This window comes from Canis lupus, chromosome 25 (assembly GCF_011100685.1).
Source record: "Canis lupus familiaris isolate Mischka breed German Shepherd chromosome 25, alternate assembly UU_Cfam_GSD_1.0, whole genome shotgun sequence".
Lineage (NCBI taxonomy): Eukaryota > Metazoa > Chordata > Mammalia > Carnivora > Canidae > Canis > Canis lupus.
In genome coordinates, this window is record NC_049246.1 from 15004947 (window position 1) to 15015949 (window position 11003).

Sequence of the window (11003 nt, forward strand, 5' to 3'; positions counted from 1 at the left end):
CCCGGCGACCCACGGCCCCCCAGTGCAGATGTAACTGCAAGGCCTGGTACTCCCGCCCGGGGCCCAGGGCCATCTCCAGCCCCGTAGACAGGGTCAGCTGCACTGCGAGGGAAGAGGCAGGTGAGCCGGGGGGCCCCGCCTAACAGCCAGGCGTGGGCTTGGTGGGCCCTTGGCTCTAGGACACCCGTTTACGATGTATGCAAGACTCTTACCACGTCCTCATTTTCCTTCTCATCATAGTCTGTTCTGCTACAATGTGCGTTTTCATCACACAAATTATGTCATACTTGCTTGGAAGACAGGGCAGTGATAACAAGTAATGTGGATGATGGATTGGTTCATGGGAGATCTTTTTGTAAGCAAGGGGATCCAAAATAGTGGAAGTTGGCTTGTACACATCAGCAGAAAAGGAGAAAGCCCTCTGCTTTGCTGAGAAGGAGCCTTGCAGCTCTAGATGAAGAACATAAAATCAAGTACCTGAATGTAAGTACCTCTCCCTCCAGCTTGTGTTGGGTCCTACTGAAGTCCTGTGTTCCATAGGCCACGGTCCAGCACTGCCGCCTGGTTACTTTTGTGCTCTGGGAGTATGCACCGAGATGGCCTCCCTTGGCTGTAGAAGGGATCCCTGTGGTACTCGTCATTCATGTACATTTGGTGAGTGGTCACTTCTTGGGCTTTGAGTTTCTACCCCAGCCAACTGTTTTCATAAACCCTGTTATGTTTGTGGGATTTTTCAAATTTTGAAATCTCTCTTCAAATCAATTTTTCAGATTGTGTGTGTTTTAAGGCCGTGTAAATCATGTTAGACTTATGTTTAACTTACATTGTGTGTGTGTGTGTGTGTGTGTGTGTGTGTGTGTGTGTCTTGTCTTTTCTTCGATTAGTCCCATCAGAAGTTTGTTAATCTCAGTCATCTTCCAAGAACAAACCTTTGGCTTTGTTGGTCCTCTCTTTTTTGTGTTTGTTTTCTTTTTATTAGTTATTGAACTATTTATTATTTTCTCTGACTTTCATCATGTTTATTCTGCTGTTCTTTTTCTTATTTCTTAGACGGATGCCTAGCTCTTTAATATTTAATTTTCAACCTTTTGTTTTTTCTAAAATATACATTTAAGGCTGTAAACCTTCTTCTAAGTACCTTTTAATTACATCCCAAAGATTTTCGCATGTAGTATTTTCATTATCGTGATTACTCAGTTCAAAATATAACCTAAGTGGTGTAACAGGTGATTCTTTCTTACATTTAGTCAGAGCACATTTTCTATACCATTTCAATATCTTGAAATGTATTGAGGACTGCTTAATCATCCTGTATTTGGTCAATATAGTTAGCATGTTATATGTCCTTGAAAAGAATGTGTATTTACTAGAATGCATATTGTTAGGTGCAATGGCCATTTTCTTTATCTTTTGTCTGCTTACTCTACCACTTACTGAAAGACGTGTTAAAAATCTCTTGTCATAATTATGGATTTATCTATTTACCATTGTAATTTGGTCAATTTTGCTTTATTGATTCGAGGCCATATTACATCAAAATTTAGGCTGGTTATATCATCCTGGTACTTAATTTTTTTATCATTATGATGTGATGATCTCTAATTATACTTTTTTCTTAAAATCTGTTTTGTCCAATTTATTATTGCTTCTAGTTTTCTTCTTTTTTAGAGATTTTATTTATTTGAGAGAGAGAGAGCAAGCACAAGTGATCCCAGGACCCTGAAATCATGACCTGAGCTGAAGGCAGATGCTTAATCAACTGAGCCACCCAGGCAGCCCTCCTAGTTTTCTTTTGATTAATGCTTACATGCTGTATTTTTCATCTTTTAACTATATCCTTAAATGGTTGTGTGTCTTTTATCATAGTATATTGTATCTTACTCTGATATTCTTTGTTTTTTATCTGGATCACCTAGTTCACTTATGTTTTGTGTAAAATACTAATTCATTCCTGTTAAATAAATCATCTTACTATAGGATTTCTTTGTTTCACCTATTTTAAATTCTTTTTTTCTCCTTTCTTGCATTCTTCTATTGATATCTATTATTACTGCATTGTTTATTTTATTATTCCATTTTTATTACTTCTATTAATTTGGAAACTATATATTCTTTGTTTTATATGTATTATAATTTTTATTATTCATATAGTTAGTACTCATAAAGATTCAAGTGTGTGTTTACCATTTTGATTGCTCTTTATTCTTTCCCATGCCTCTCACTTTCCATGTCAGATTGAAGATCACCTTCAGAATTTCTTTTAACATGGATCTGCTTAAGAGTCCATTTTCATTTCATTTGCCTATGAAGTCTTTATTTTATTTCATTCATTTTTTTCAAATGTTTCATCATGAGAATGTCTCATTTTATTATAAGAGCATACTTTTATTGGGTAGAGACTTCTGTTGGCAGCTCTTTTCTTTCATCACATTCTACATACTGCACCACCACCTTCTGGCTTCACTGTTGCTATTGGAAAGTCAGTAGTTAATCAGAGTCTTGCTCCTTTGAAGGTTACCTATTTTTATTCCCTCCTACCCTGGTTCTTTTCAAGACTTTTTCTTTGTTATTTTTTAGTTTTACTATGATATATCTAGCTGCATATTTGTTTATCTTATTGCTTACTTATTTAGCTTGCTTGAAATTTACTGATTCTTAGATCCAAGAATTAACTATCTTTTCATGTTTTGGAAAATTTTGAATCATTATCTCTTCAAATATTGTGCTGGCCAGGGTCCTTTTGGGACTCCAATGAAATATATGTTAGACTTCACTGTATCCTCTGTGTCTCTTATTTTTTCTTCTTGTTTTTCATCCTTTTCTGCTTCATTCTAGATAGCCCCTACCTGGTCTATCTTTTCAATTTGCTGATTCTATCTTCAGCTGTATTTAATATGCTAGATCTATCCAAGTTCTTTTTTAAAATATTTTATTTATTTATGAGAGAGAGAGAGTAAGAGAGAACAGGAGTGGGGGACAGGAGGGGCAGAGGGAGAGGGATAAACAGACTCCTTGCTGAGCAGGGACCCTGACCTGGAACTCCATCCCAGGCCCCTGGGACTGTGATTTGTGCCAAAGGTATAAGCTTAACTGACTGAGCCACCCAGGCATCCCCCAAGTTCTTAGTTGCTGTATGTTTTCAGTTCTGGAATTTGTTCCTGTTTCTTTTTCAGATCTGCTGTGGCATTGTTAATAGTTTCCAATTTCCTTACAAACATTCAATTTGACTCTTCTTCACTATGGTAAACATAGCTTCCTTGCAGCTGTTTCCTTGCAGTCTGATAATTCCAATATCTGTTGTTTCTCTGGTTCTTGTTTATATATGTCTCTTGCTTTCATTGAGTACTAGAAATGGTATTTGCAAAATTACTTCTAGAAATAAGTTGATGTCATCTTTGGAGCACATAAAGCAGTAGTAATCTGGATAACATGCTTCCAGTTTTAGGACTAGTGATTTTTCTGGGCAACCCACGTGACTCAAAACTGCTAAAATCCATGCAAGAGCTGTTTTATTTCTATTTCACTCTTCTTCCCTTCATCATCCAATCTTAAAGCAGAAGGAATGTTATCTGTACTCCTAGTTTACCCTTACTCCGTGGAATGGTCCTGAAGGCCTATCAGAAGTACAATTCAAATGCACAGCAGTCTTTTTAAGATTGGCAAACATTTTCAGAACAAAAAACCATGAGTGCCCATGCTCACTCCTGCAAATACCTATTCTCTCCCAGATCTCAATCAGTTTCATATTAGATGGTTAGTTTTTGAATGCTTTTAAGACTTTTAAGAAATATTTCATCTGATTTTTAAAAATTATCTTCTATGGAAAGTTTGGCCCAAATGCCGAATCCACCATCACCAGAAACCTGTAATTATGTCTCTCAAAGAGCTAAATACACAATCACCCATATGACCTAGCAATTCCACTCTTAAACGTATACCCAAAGAATTGAAAGCAAGTATTAGAATTGATATTTGTACACCAACACTCATTGCAGCATAATTCACAAGAACTAAAACATGAAAACAGCCCAACTATCCATCAACTGATGAATGGATAAACAAAATGTAGTATGTCCATATCATGGAATGTCATTCAGCCATAAAAAGGAATGAAGTTCTGATACACGCTGTAAATGGATAAAGTCAGCAACATTACACTAAGTGAAAGAAACCAGGCATAAAAAGACAAATACTGTATGATTACACTTATATGAAATATCTAGAACAGGTAAATTCATAGACAGAAATCAGACTAGAGGCTACCAGGGGCTGGGAGGGAGGTAATAGGATTATCTCTTAATAGAATTTCTATATCAGGTGATGAAAAAGTTTTGTCCAAGGATAGTGGTGATGATTGTAAAATAATGTGAATGTAATTAATGCCACTGAATGATACACTTACAAACGGTTAAGGTGATAGACAAATTTTGTTATAAATATTTTATCATAATATTTAGAAGTTGGTACTGTAATATACCAAAACCATTCCATTGCATACTTTATATGGGTGGATTTTATAGCATGTGAATTCTATCTCAATAAAACTTTTTAGAAAATAAATCTAGAATTATACTTTATTAGTATTTATCTCCCCACTACGTTTGAACAAACTAAAGCCAAGATGTGTATCCTTTCATCCTTATTTATCCAGTGACTAATAGGATGTCTGCTATGTGGTAGCCCAGCTGGCTGCATCTTCACTGAAGTTTCACTGATGATTAGCAAGTTTGCTAAACTACCTTTTGCCATAACAATTTTCTTTACTCATGTGGGTGACAGGCTTCAAGAGATAAGGTTTGATTGGAAGTGCAATTATTTCTGTATGCTTTCCTGATTAATTAAACATTTCTATTTTGTTATAAATTTTAACTTCTTGAAAGTACCTAGTGCATATGAATGCTCATAATTCTTATTTCTCCTCACTTTCCTTCTAAATTTCTATATAACCACTTTTTGTGTAGTCTTTACATTTTCAAAGATAGATTAAATATTCTCACATAGAGAAAGTTAGGATGAAGATTGATTTTCATTTGCTGTACAAGATAACTGTCAATTTATCTATTTTCTACAGGATTTTTAGAAACATGGACATTTTATTTATTATTTTGACTGAAAATGATAGAATGCAAACTTGAACTTCTTGAGTACAGTTATTGATTTCTTATAAGAATGCCTCAAAGGTGTCTCACAGCATCCAATGGCTGCCCAAAGGGATTAGGATGCTTTGGGCTGCAAATAACATAAACCTGGAATCAAATGGGTTAAACCACAAGGTTTAACTATCATGTTACACGGTTGTTGGTGATCAATGAAAAGTAGCCCATAAGACTTACTTCATCTTCACCTGAGATATTGATTGGCCATTTCAGCCCTCACTGTTGAAGGGCTATGGGTTGGGACATTCAGAGCTGAATGGCTTAGTCTCCTTATAAAGAGGATATTGGGCCCCTATCACTTAAAAGAAGTGTTATCTAGAAGTTTCCATCCCTTGAAATTTCTCTTCCATTATTGGCTGATATATCTCCAAGTGTATCAACAGGTTTGGAGTGGGATTTAGAAAATACTAGCTTAGGGAACAGAGCCAGTTCAGGTCCTTTGAGAAGCAGATGGTGAAACAGGATTAGATGTACAGGAGATTTGTTGGGGGAAATGCCTGTGAAGGATAAATAGGAGGGAGCAGGGAGAGCCTTTAGACACTGATGCAGGTCTGACACCTGTGAAAGGAGAGGGGTGGGGTAAGAATAGCAGGCAAAGTGTATGTTCTTATGACTTGGGTTAAGTAATGGCTTCTTAGGACACCAAAAGGACTAGTGACAAAATAAAAAACAGATAAATTAGACTGCATCAAAATTTTAAACTTTTCAATTTTGCTGCAAATTATGCCCACAAGAAAGCAAAAGGGCAACGCACAGAATGGGAAAAAACATTTGCAAATTCTGTCTCTGACAGGGGACTTATATATAAAGAAATTTTGTAACTCAGTAATAAAAGGACAAATAACTCAATTAAAAATGGGCAAAGAATCTGAATAGATATTTCTCCAAAAAAGATATACAATTAGCCAGTAAACATGAAAAGATGTTCCATGTCATTAACCATCAGGGAAATGCAAATCAAAACAATAGCATACTACTTCACACCCACTAGGATGCTAGAATCAAAAAGACAGTAACAAGTCTGTGGGGATGTGAAGAAGCTGGAACTCTCATTATTTCTGATGGGAAAGTAAAATGGTAGAGCTGCTTTGGTACAATTTGGTAGTTACAAGACAATTTGGTAGTTACTCAAAAAGTTAAATATAGAGTTATCATATGACTCAGCAATTCTACTCCTAGGGATATACCCAAGAAATGAAATAGGAATATACTGAATATATTAAATATATTTGATATTTATATGATTACATATGAATATAACCCATGCATATGTATATGTGAAATCTATCCATCCCAAAATTTATACATGAATGTTCACAGAAATTTTAGTCATAATACCCAAAGAGTAGAAGCCACCCACAAGTCATCCACTGATAAGTGGATAAACAAAAGTGGTATATTATTTGGCAGTAAAAGAAGAAAAAGTATTGTTACACATACAACATGGGTAAACCTTGAAAATATTATGCTAAGTGAAAGACCACAAATTTTGTGATTCCAAACATAAAATGTCCAGAATAGACAAATATAGAGAGAAAGTAGATTAGTGATTGCCTAGGGAATATAGGGAATCGGCGGGGCAGGGGGGGGGGGGTTGGGGGGGGAATAGAGGAAATAGGAGGTGAGTGATAATGGGTGTGGGGTTTCTTTTAGAGATGATGAAAATGTTCTAGAATTAGTGGTGATGGTTACACCACTCTGTGACTATACTAAAAACCATTGAAGTATTTACTTTACATAAGTGAATTTTGTGGTATGTGAATTATACTTCAATTAAGCTGTTAACAATAGAAGCAGTAGTGGTCCAGCACTAGTGCCCTCAGCATGCTCAGTTGCTGAGTGGAGGACCCCAGGGAAAGCATAGCCTACCAATACTGCTAGATCCCAAGACTTAGCAACTGGTGCTGTCACTCAACTATAATTCCCACTGCAGACTCTCTTGAAGAAGATCTAAACAGTGCATTTCCACAGCCCCCACAGAAACCACGAACAATCACATCAAATTTGCATGAAATTATTTTCAGAGAAACCATTGTTCTAGTGCAATGAATCCTTCTGCCTCGCATTTCATTCATTTAATAAACATTAATTCTGAGTGTCCTGCTATGACTCAGATGCTATGCTGGGTGCTGGGGAAAATCTCCTGGTCACAGCTCCTTAGAGTTTTGTCTTCTTCCTTTCAGTTTCTCCTCCTACTGATACACACACACAATACATACAGTTATAATGATCCACTAACTTTTAAATGAAAATGGCTTCTTACAGTGTGCATTGTGTTTCATGTACATTAGCTCATCCGATCCTCACTTAAACACTTCATCATTATCAATATTAACCAAGGATACACTTAAATAATTTAAATTTGTCCAAGACCAAAAATCCAATAAAAAGTAATTACTGAGTACCTGGGTGGCTCAGTCAGTTAACTGTCCAACTCTTGATTTCAGCTTAGGTCATGATCTCAGGGGATGATGTCGGGCTCCACACGCAGTGCAGAGTCTGCTTGAGATTCTCTCTCCCTCTGCAATGAACTACATCTTGTTTTATAACTGTTTTTTTTTCTTTGCTTTAAAATATCACCATTTGGATTGTAAGTATTTTTCTATACCAGTTTTAACAGCTACGTAGTTCTACTGAAAGAAGGGTCTCTGAAAGAAGTCAGTAAGTAGTACCCAGCTTTTTCACCCCAGTCCATTGAGACTGGTTTTCCACAACAGGTGGAGAACCAAAATCTCACCCTCTCTCCTAATTAAAGCTAAATTGGGAGGTGTAGCTCACCACGAGAGACAAAATGGGCTTGCCAACTCTGTCCTTCTGTTCGTACGCTAGAAGAACCCACCTCACAGAAAGCTTCAAGCAGACAACCCACTGGTTCGCCAGCTCCCACACTGGCCCTAGGGGAAAGCAATGAAGAAAGGAAAAAATGCTCCAAGCCCAGAGCCTTTGATACCTTCACCCAGTGCCTATACCTAACCAACCACTGTGTTTCTCTCTCTGAGGTAGAAGCTGGGAAGATTGAGGGAGAGCCCACAAAACTAGAGGCTGTGGAAGAGGCATTCCCTTGGACGAAGCTGTTGCCAAACAGCATAAAAATTAAGTACCTTTTCAATTAATCTTCGTGAACATTTATGGTGATTTCCTCAGGATAAAGTCCTAGAAACACAATTCCTAGGCCTAACAATATCAAAATTGCTTGAAGCTTTTGGTGTTTTGCCACATTTCTTTCTAGAAAGTTTGTATCAGTACACATTACTGCTAGCAGTACAGCTGACCCATGAATGTCAGTTTGAACTATGCAGGTCCATTCATATGCAAATTATTTCAAATGAATATATGTTCAGAACTGTAAAGGTATTTTTCTCATGATTTTCTTAACACTTTCTTTTCTCTAGCTCACTTTATTGTATTTATTGTAGAAATATAGTATATAAAACATATACCAAATTGTGTTGACTATGGTACCGGTAAGGCTTCTGGTCAACAGTAGGCTATCAGCAGTTAAGCTTTGGAAAATCAAAGTTATACGTAGCTTTTCATCCGCATGGAGGAGGATCACCCCTCCCTGCCCCCATGTTGTTCAAATGTCAGCTGAATGTGAGAATGGGTACCTTAATGTGCACCCACTCTGGATTAGTCTTTTTTGTGCTGATCTTTGTGAAATCATTGGGCAAAACATCTATACCCACAGTGCAATTTGAGATTTGAGCAGTCTTAATAGAGGAACTTTCCTGGAGGATGATGGGATAGAAGGTGTGAGATAAATTCTTGAACAGGCTAGACAATGTTTCCAGAGGCATGGAGCCCTAAAATTGCCCCTATCCTTACACTTTGGTTTGTAGATATTGTTTTCCAACCCTGGGGGCACCATAGTGAAGATGAGAGAGGATGATTCTGGGAAAATACAATTCCTTAAGAATTCTGGAGCTTGGGGCAGCAGAAGCTTAAGTGTTCTCATATAACATATGACTAAATAGACCCTGCTTTTTGAATGAAAGTCATGTGGACATTGCTTGGCCCAACAGTGGGCAATGAATGAATTGTAACCCTTCTGGAATCATCTTAGAGCCCTCTAGGGTGACAGGAAGAGGTGGATCAATCTGACAACATCCTTCCTTCTCCCTCCCATCTTTGTGTCTGTATCTGTCTCAGCTGAGCCACAGGGAAAAGGGGTGATTGACAGAGTGATGTGGACATTCCCAGGATTTCTGAGCACAATACCGCATTCCAGTATTCTGAATTCTGGTCACTCTCCCGAGTCACCAGGATTTCTAGCAGCTGGTGGTCAGCCTATCAGCCTGTCGCCTGCCTCTCCATACCCTATATCCCTCACACCTGGGGCTGGTGGTGATGTTCTCAGGATCCTTCAGGGTGTGCTTCCACACCTGTGTGAATTCTTGCCAAGTAAGCCCTTCCCAGTCCCCACCCTCACCAGCAAAGGCCAAGCCAGGCAAGGGAGTGCCCAGCCGTCCTTGCTGCCTTCTTTGTTTGACTTTGGTTCCCCACCTACAACTCACCTTTGTCATCAGACAGACACCTTAGGAAAGGTCTTGGACTCTACCTCCAGTGGTCCATGGGCGTCCCCGTGGCAGGAGGCAGGCCCAGGCCCACCCTCAGGCACCTAGTCCATTATTCTGGGCACATTTGTTTCCAGGAGCTGCTTTGGCTTAGAGTTTTAGAATCCCTTTTGTTTCTTTCTGGAAGTTAGCAAGACAAGATAGGAAACCAGCATACAACTGTCCACTTGGAAGACCAGTAGCTGTACAAGGGCAGGGGGAAGATCAAAGCAGCTAAGGTGTAGGACCATGCCCCAGATGGAGAGGTGCCAAGCCAGAGAACTAGCCGACCTGGGTCTCTAAAGGGACTCACTGAGTTGTTTGATGTCATTTGCTGTTATCTAACCAGTGCTCTCTCTCCATCAGCAACACAGGTGTGTGTGCACGGGTGTGTGTATGTGTGTATGTGCAAGAGAGAGACAGAGACAGACACAGAGACAGAGAAGAATGTCCTGGCCCCAGGTATCATCTTCATAAATGCCATGGGCCAATTTTTCGTCTCTTACTATAGTAAATCTCAGCCACAAATAGCCCTAAAAGCTTATTTACTTACCCAGTTAATGGTTTACATAGTTAATAAATTTGGTTTATAAAATTCACCACCTGGCACAAGCACATGTTTAAAACACTTGCACCCTATGATGGTAAATAAATCACCTACTAAAGAGTGAGGCCTTCGGGTGGCCCCACAGAAGCCAGCCTCTCTGCTTGGTGTTCATCTGAGGTTGATCTTCAGCTGGTCAGGCGTCACTCCAACCCTAACACAGAGAAGAATCCAGAGAAGAATCCACTGGGATTCTGAGGCCTGAGCCACACGGACACCAGCTGCTTTCTTTCAACATTTACAGGAGCTAATGGTTGACAAGTTCCCTGTGTGCATCGCCATGGAAAATGCACGGGGGTGAGATGCTGCCTCTCCTCAAGAAGAGAAGACTTGGACCAGAATGAGCCCATTTCCAGGCAGAAGGGAAGGTGCTCTCTGGAAAGAGCACACGGAATAAGGCATCAGGGGCAGGCGAGCACCCGGCTGGTTATATGCGGTGCAGGTAAGCAGGGTGCTCTTATCCTTCCTCCAAGCCCCAGACATATTCCCTTAACCTAGGAATTAATCACAGCCCCTCCAGTGTGTCCTCTAGCACAGCTTTCTGGGCACACTCGCTTTCTTGCTTTCTTCTGGTGATTAAGAGGCTCCTCCTCACCCATTTCTACACTTGCTGCTCCTTCTGCCTGGAAGGCCTGGCCCCAGTGCTCCCTAGGGGAGTCCTCTGGGTCTCCCAGAGAGAGCTTCCCTGCT